This window comes from Phycodurus eques, chromosome 4 (assembly GCF_024500275.1).
Source record: "Phycodurus eques isolate BA_2022a chromosome 4, UOR_Pequ_1.1, whole genome shotgun sequence".
Classification (NCBI taxonomy): Eukaryota; Metazoa; Chordata; class Actinopteri; order Syngnathiformes; family Syngnathidae; genus Phycodurus; species Phycodurus eques.
In genome coordinates this window covers 21,338,455-21,346,912 of record NC_084528.1, presented here as the reverse complement: position 1 = coordinate 21,346,912, position 8,458 = coordinate 21,338,455, and positions in this window count along the sequence as shown.

The following is an 8,458-nucleotide window of genomic DNA, read 5'->3' as shown; positions in this document are numbered from 1 at the left end:
TTGCAAATATTCCCACAATTTCCCCCAAATATGGGTGCAATGGTACATGTATTAGTAATTTATGGCCTGATGAATTTCCCACACAGAAGCTTCTAAGTCAGGGGCAGAAAGTGTACCTGCATCGCACTCTAGCTTCATGTGTACTCCATGAACGAACAAAGTGCAGCTCAGCTTCTGGCTGGCAGATATCATGGCCATCGATATGCTTTTGACAAAGCTAGAAAAATTGTCATTAGTGTTTTCATAGTACAATGTATAATAATTCTGTTAGAACTGTTATAGTTGCATTTATCTTCATCATTCATTTCCTGAACAGAAGACAAACTAATAATGCTGGACGTTCATAAAATGTTTAAATAGTTAAGCCTTTATATATTTATTTTTCATACTGTTGTATACATGAATTAAGAATCTTGAATTTATTGGAGAATTTACTTATAGCCTATGTTTAATTTTAACACGATGGGCGACTGGTTAGCACATCTGCCTCACAGTTCTGAGGACCGGGGTTCAAATCTGGCCTCGCCTGTGTGGAGTTTGCATGTTCTCCCTGTGCCTGCGTGGGTTTTCTTCGGGTACCTCCCGGGTTTCCTCCCACATTCCAAAAACATGCACGGTAGGTTAATTGATGACTCTAGGTGTGAATGTGAGTGCGAATGGTTGTTTGTTTATATGTGCCCTGCGATTGGCTGGCGACCAGTTCAGGTTGTACCCTGCCTCTCGCCCAGAGTCAGCTAGGATAGGCTCCAGCTCACCCGTGACCCTGGTGAGGATACGCAGTACAGAAAATGTATGAATGGATGGAAAAAAGTTTTAATACGACAAAAAAAGTTGTGACGTTACAAGAAAAAAGTCATAAAGGTATGTCAAGAAAGTCATCTATACCACTCAGTTTTTCCCCACGGACACCCATTCATTGTGTCGAATCAAGATTCACACCCTTACCAAACCGTTCCGTAGCCAACCGAACTGAACCAAACCACTGGGTGGAAACGTGGGTTGAGATGATTTTGGAGGATTTCAACTTTTGTTGGATGCAACAACCATCCTCCATAGATCCTGAGATTAAATATTAAACATAACATTAAACATAATTACATTGGGGCTTTTTGGTCATGTCTTTAATGTCACATTCCTTTGGAATGTTTGAATGGCAATGAGGAGGATTTCAACTTAAAGGTTAAGATAAAAGTTTTTAAAAAATGCTATTCAAGGTACATAACCATGTCTTGACCTATGTGCTTGATATGAAGCAGACCAAATAACTGACAAGTGAGTCCAAGGTACGATGGGAACGCTTGCACATGCACTTGCGTCAGAATTTCCCCCCTAAAATCCGACAGATGGATCACACCTGGTGAGCGCAACGCTTCAGATGGTCAGCAGAGACTTTTTTTTGTTTTTTTTCAAACGTGGGAGATACCACCATGATTGGGTGAAAGTTTAAACCTGACTTTGGCTCCAGGGTTTCGGGTAGCAAGAACCATCCCCTTGTTGGTATCCTATGACGGCGTGAGGTCATAAATCACACCGGTGGACCTTTTCATTGCTGTCTCTCTCATATTTGACCTCTGCCTCAAGAGGAGGGGGATCAATAGGGACGAAGGGGGTCTTGGCCTGGTGGGAAACCTGAGCAGGACATCAGAGAGGGGGCAGGGAGGAAAGGGGTTACGTTGAATTGAAGCAAGAAGAAGACAAGTTTTGTCTTTACTGAGCAAATGGGCTCAACCGATACTGAATATTTGAAGACTAAATGCGGTGTTTTCATTGTAGGGAGGAACTATGCTACCGTGGAGCTCCTGGCTAGCGGCTGCACATTCAAAAACAACAATGAAGCAACACAAGGCTGCAAGTTAGGACTTTGTGGAAGTGAAATCTTTCAATAAATGCCAACAACAGTTTTTACCAGATCAGCGATTCAGTGTGGTATGCGAAAGAATCACTGAATTCGATACAAATAAAACTTACAACATCGAAAACGTGAAATACAACCAAACATATTAGAATAAAGCTTGTATGTGCGTACAGCCTGTTTAAAGCTTTTTGATAATCCAATAGTTTTTTTCACTTTATAAACTTCATTTTTTTTGACAGTACAGTTTTTACAGTGTTTAACTTTTAAGTACAATACATTTGCATTTAATCTTTAAGAACTGTTAGTTTTTCAAAACTTATTTAGGTACATTTTTATTCACTTTTATGTCCAGTACATATTATTCATTAATTCATTCATTTTCCAGTAATGCTTATCCTCACAAGGCTCGCGGGCGTGTTGGAATCTCCATCCATCCATCCATTTTCTGAGCCGCTTCTCCTCACTAGGGTCGCGGGACGTGCTGGAGCCTATCCCAGCTGTCATCGGGCAGGAGGCGGGGTACACCCTGAACTGGTTGCCAGCCAATCGCAGGGCACATACAAACAAACAACCATTCGCACTCACAGTCACACCTACGGGCAATTTAGAGTTGACAATTAATGCATGTTTTTGGGATGTGGGAGGAAACCGGAGTGCCTGGAGAAAACCCACGCAGGCATGGGGAGAACATTGCAAACTCCCCACAGGTGAGGCCGGATTTGAACCCGGGTCCTCAGAACTGTGAAGCAGATGTGCTCACCAGTCGGCCACCGTGCTGCCCAGTACTTTTTAATGAAGTCATTATTTAATTACTTTTTTTTAGTTTCTGATATGACTGCATAATTATACTATGGTTAACACATACTTTTTAGTAAGAAAAAACCTGCCTCATTTTTTATGAACACCTACTACGCTGTGGTATTTGATCATTCTGGTGGTACTTGGAGAGCTAAGTATTTTTTGAAGTGGTACTTTAAAAAGTTTGAGAACCACAATAATAGGCCTGTTCGGGACACTGAAAAGAAAAAAAGGACAACGACACTACAAGAGCAAAGTTGTAATATTATAAGAAAAAAATGCATAGTTAAGAGAAAAAGAAGGGGTTTACTTTCAGATTAATTTTTTTACAGAGGTTTTACGGATTGTCACGGAACCTTGAGAGAATGACGTTATACTGCTATGAGAATAAATACATTTAACTGTAATAGGATAAAATCATAACATTGTAAGGGAACAAAAGTATTTTTAGTATTTTAAAGTTGAAAATATTACAAGGAAAAAAGTGTTGCTTTTTTTTCTTTTGAAAATAACATTTACAAAGCATTTAGGGATTCTGAAGGAAAAATTATGTTATACTGTTGTGAGAATTTGTTGTGATATTACGAAAAAATGTTTTTATCATGATGCAATGAAGTGGAATATTACAACAACAACAAAAAATTTCTTTAACATTTTGAGAATGTTTCACTGACAATTATGTCATTGTCAATATGGTCCCTATTCACATGAACCTGAAACAACAACAACAACAACAACTACAGAAGCTGTAATACATATTGGCACGCCAGCGGATTTACGCTTACAAAAAATAGACAAGAACTCAGAAGTTTTTCGTCGCTTAGCATTGACCTAATTTGTTGTCTTCCAACAGCTATGCTAGCACGCTACCTGGATTAGCCTTTCATTTTCTTTGGAGGGAAAATAAAGACCTAAAAGTTCTTTGTCATGACAAAGTCAGCATTTGGTCAAGAGTTGAGCAGCTCGGAAGCCGACAGTAGCAACCAACCAGAGTAATCCCGACGTTTGTTTTCACCTGCTCGGAGCGCCCAAGACGAGGATTTACTGGAAAGAAGAATGTTCTCGCTTTTAAGTAGGTTAAATCAAGAGTCCGACATACCACGCTTATCCTGCTAAGCTGCAGGAAAAAGTGAGGAATTTAGAAAAAATAATATTTTAGCTACTAAAAAGGACCCTCCTGTTGAGTGTAGCTCCCTTGCAGGGTCACAGAGAGGACATGCTAACAGTAAGAGCTAGCCCGAGCTACTGTTGTTTCAGATATTTTAGCTCATTTAAAAAAAAAAAAAAAGTAGGAAGCAAAAAATGCTTGTAGTTTTTTCATCATAATGGCGCAACGTAAACTTTTGGAAAAAAGTCTCAAATGATTGCGATATCGTGCCTGTTTAACAGTAACTTCACCTCACAGTAAGAGCTAGCCTTAGCTAGTGTTGTTTCAGACGTTGTAGCTCATTTAAAAAAAAAAAAAACAGCAACTAAGAAAAGCCAAGAACGCTTGTAAAGTAGTTTTTTCATGACAATACCTCAATGTAAACTTTTGAAAAAAAAGTCTTAAATGATTGTGATATTGTGCCTGTTTCAAAAAAAAAACTTCAATTCAAGTGTGTCACATTCAAATCAACAATAGTAAAAAACGTAAAACACTTATATTTTAAACAATTCAATTATACATGCACATTTATAGATAGATAGATAGATAGATAGATAGATAGATAGATAGATAGATAGATAGATAGATAGATAGATAGATAGATAGATAGATAGATAGATAGATAGATAGATAGATAGATAGATAGATAGATAGATAGATAGATCATTAGCCGAATATCATAGTTGCCTAAGCCGTATTTGAACATTTACAGAAAACATGAAAAAACCAAAAAAAATTAGCAAGCACGTTAGTATTTATTTATATCGCATACAAGCATATTGCTTTTAGGCTTTTTATTGGGTTTTTTAATTTACTGTCACAATATAAATTGATCTTGTGAAATAATTGTGTTACTTTTTGGTTTTCTAGAAATGTTTAATATCCATCCATCCATTTCCAGAGCCGCTTCTCCTCACTAGGGTTGCGGGCGTGCTGGAGCCTATCCTAGCTATCCTTGGGCAGGAGGCGGGGTACACCCTGAACTGCCAGCCAATCGCAGGGCACATACAAACAAACAACCATTCGCACTCACATTCACATCTACGGGCAATTCAGAGTTGTCAATTAACCTACCATGCATGTTTTTGGGATGTGGGAGGAAACCGGAGGAAACGTTTAGTATGAATTTGAAACTAAGCTATTAGGCTAAAGATCTAGAACAGTTTATAAGAATTTGGCACACACTAAAAAAATAAACCTATACGACAGGAATATAATTGTACTATGAAAAACGAGTTGTATTTTGAGAACTAAGTCAGAGAGGTTTTTTTTTTTTTACAGGAAAAATTATTTTCAAGAAACTATTTGCAGTCTTCTGAAAATTAAAAAAATATTTTCAAGAAAAAAAAGTCAGACAGGTTTCCACGAAGAAAATCTAATATTTTTTAAAAAGAAATGCAGAAATATTAGGAGAAAATGCATCATACATCTGTATCATTTTGTAAGAACTAGGCCCCACACAAAAAAAACAAATATAATAGGAATATTGTTGTGATATTACAAAAAAAATTTTACTTTCAGAAATAAGTCAGAAAGTAATGGGTTTTATACCTATATATATATATATGGTTTTTTTTTTAAATCTGCAAAAGTCAAGCCTGTACTTGTTGTGTACATGTGAACGAGGCTAAAGTCCTTTTGCTGCAAATGTTGTAAATGAACACATTGATGCCTGGAGCCCAAGTGAAAACCTTTTTATCGCCGTGAAGAATCAATTTAGGGGCGCGACCAGTGTGCAGACAGGCCGACCTAATCCAGGATCAGACTTTAATATGAGGACGTTTGAGGTGAAAAAGGACACATAGTGGACATATCTTGCCTCTGAAATAAAGTAATAGCAAACTATCAAAGTTTCGTTTCATGTTATTTATATTCATTTGCAGTACACTACTCTGTATTGAATATAAACTACATTTCCTCTCGTCGAGTAAGTTCCAGATAGAGATGAAGAGCCAGTCTGTCTACTGTCACTTTCTCAGACCTCCGTCCTCATGAAAGCCACTGACCTCGCCCTGCGCTCCAACGCACTTTTGGGGTTTGGCCGCTCCCCATTTAAGGCCGGTTGGGCTGCCAGCGCAAGGGAACACGTTGCGAATCGGCGCCACGCTGGTCCAGACCTCCCCGGAGGATTCGCTCCACGACAAAACCGCTGAAGGATCCCCACGTGACTTGTAGAGTGTCATTTTTTTCACTGCATGGGCATTTATCGTGAAGAACAAGAAAATAGTTTTTGAGAGAAAAAAAAGATAATTTTATGAAGGAAAAAAGGCCTATTTTTGGAGAAATTTTTTTTCAAATGTAAAGTTACTTGAAAAACAATTGTAGTTTTTGAGAAAAAAGACAAAATATTTGTTTGTTTGTTTGTTGTTTGTTGTATCTTTTTTGTGGGACCTCCTTACAAACGAGATGTTGCATCTCACGGGTTTATCCTATGCGAAAAAAGAATTTTCAACAAAAGATGTATTTTAAAAAACCTAATGTTATGAGAAAAACAGCAAAAGACAAAAATCTTACGAGAATAATTTGTTCCCCCCCCCCCAAAGTTTTATTTTTCCAAAAAGTTTGATTTAAAAAAAAGAAGTCACAATGTTGGCGGCAAGGTGACCGACTGGTTAGAGCGTCAGCCTCACAGTTCTGAGGACCCGGGTTAATTTCCCGGCCCCGCCTGTGTGGAGTTTGCATGTTCTCCCCGTGCCTGCGTGGGTTTTCTCCAGGCACTCCGGTTTCCTCCCAAAAAACATGCATTAATTGGAGACTCTAAATTGCCCGTAGGTGTGAATGTGAGTGCGGATGGTTGTTTCTTTAGTATGTGCCCTGGGATTGGCTGGCAAACAGTTCAGGGTGTGCCCCGCCTCCTGCCCGATGACAGCTGGGATAGGCTCCAGCATGCCCGCGACCCTAGTGAAGAGAAGCAGCTCAGAAAATGGATGGATGGATGGAAGTCACAATGTTCTGGGGGGAAAAAAGCATTTTCCATGAAAGAAAGATGAAATCTTATAAGAAAAAAAAGTCAGATTTTGAAGGAAAGAAAAATCAAAATGAATGCTAAGAAAAACAGATCTATTTAAAAAAATAGAAAAAGATGTATTAAAAAACAAAATGTTACAAGAAAGTTTTTAAAAAGTCACAATCTTGTGTGAAAAAAAGTATTTCAGAATTCATCATAATTTTGTTAATATGCCTTCATATGACGACTAAGGACTAAAAAATCTGTTTGTCATTATTAAGGTTAATTGAGATTCTTACACGAAAAAAAATATGTTACAACAAACCCCATCAAGTCATACCTCATATTAAAGGCCTTGATGAGGGCTTTACGGATTTTGCCAGGATTTTGCCAGTATGCCCTTAAATTATTACACAATGTCCCAAAAAACTGTTTTTGGCCTAAAAATAAACTCATGGGCTATAATTTGACTGGCAAATCAGCACAGACACTTAAATTTCATCATATAAGATCTTTAGCGTCAGGCTCAAGGTCAAATGTGTAAATAAAATTTAAAAAATTGCTATTTTCACTGGTGATTGAATTGCATGAAATATCCGTGTGAGGGCTTCCAGCTGGGAAGTAACCTCGTACATTCCAGGGGAAGACTTAAACGTCAGTCTGAGCTGCATGTAATAGTAGTCCCCATTGAAATTACACACTGACTGTCAGACAAAGAGGAAATGATGCACACCGAACAATACAGAGGAAGTCTCGTTTAGCCTGCAGCGCAACGGGAGCGAAGACGTCAATCCTGCGGGAGGAACAAGGACCGATGCCAGGAATCTCATTGGACAATTGGAGAGGTATGGGTGCAAAGACTGCAGGAACAGGAACAACCAGCCCTAATCGTCTCGTCTGGAAATGTTTGTCTGGAAAGGGAAATGAAATTTAGGAAATATGTGGCGATTTAATGACATTCGACACAGACCACCTAGTGTACAACAAGCTACAAGTTCATATTTAGCTCTCCAAGCCAGAAGGACCCTGCAGTAAAGCAATGTGGACACAAAGAGCATGATGTTGCTTTTTTTTTTTTTTTTTTTTTTTTTTTTTTTGCTTGCTCTCACGAGGCAAAAAAAACCCATCCGCACCACACATGAAGACTTCATAATGTTAAGGTAATGTATAGGTGACCAGTACACTGAACGGGCAATCAAAATGAAGGTTTGTAAAGTAGAGTTTTAAATTGGGCTCTTTAGCCACAGTTAGGTTTTCAAATTTGGATTACTAACTATTGTTTCAAGCCATGGTTAGGTTTGAAGTTAGGGTTTCAGATTTTGGTTTTAAGACCGAGTAATCATAGCAGGTTTAAAAGATAGAGTTAGTGTTTTAAATAGGGTTTCAAACGTACACAGAGCCAGCTTCTGTAGCCGGGGATCGGATCGCCAAGGTCCCTGCCTTCGGCCACCGCCCAGCTCACACTGCACCCGACCCCTATGGTAACTCTACTTTAAAACGCAAAACCTAATTTGCAAGCCTAAAAAAACAAAAAAAAGCCTACTTTGAAAACCTAACCCTGGCTTGACACCCTATTTTGAAACCCTAACCTGGCTTGAAACTGTATTTTGAAAAGCTCCCCTGAATGTTTGTCTTTTGTAAATGTTTCTCTCGGCACAGTTTATTATGGGAACAGACAATTTTGAGCTGTAAAGTAGATTACACTGAGAAG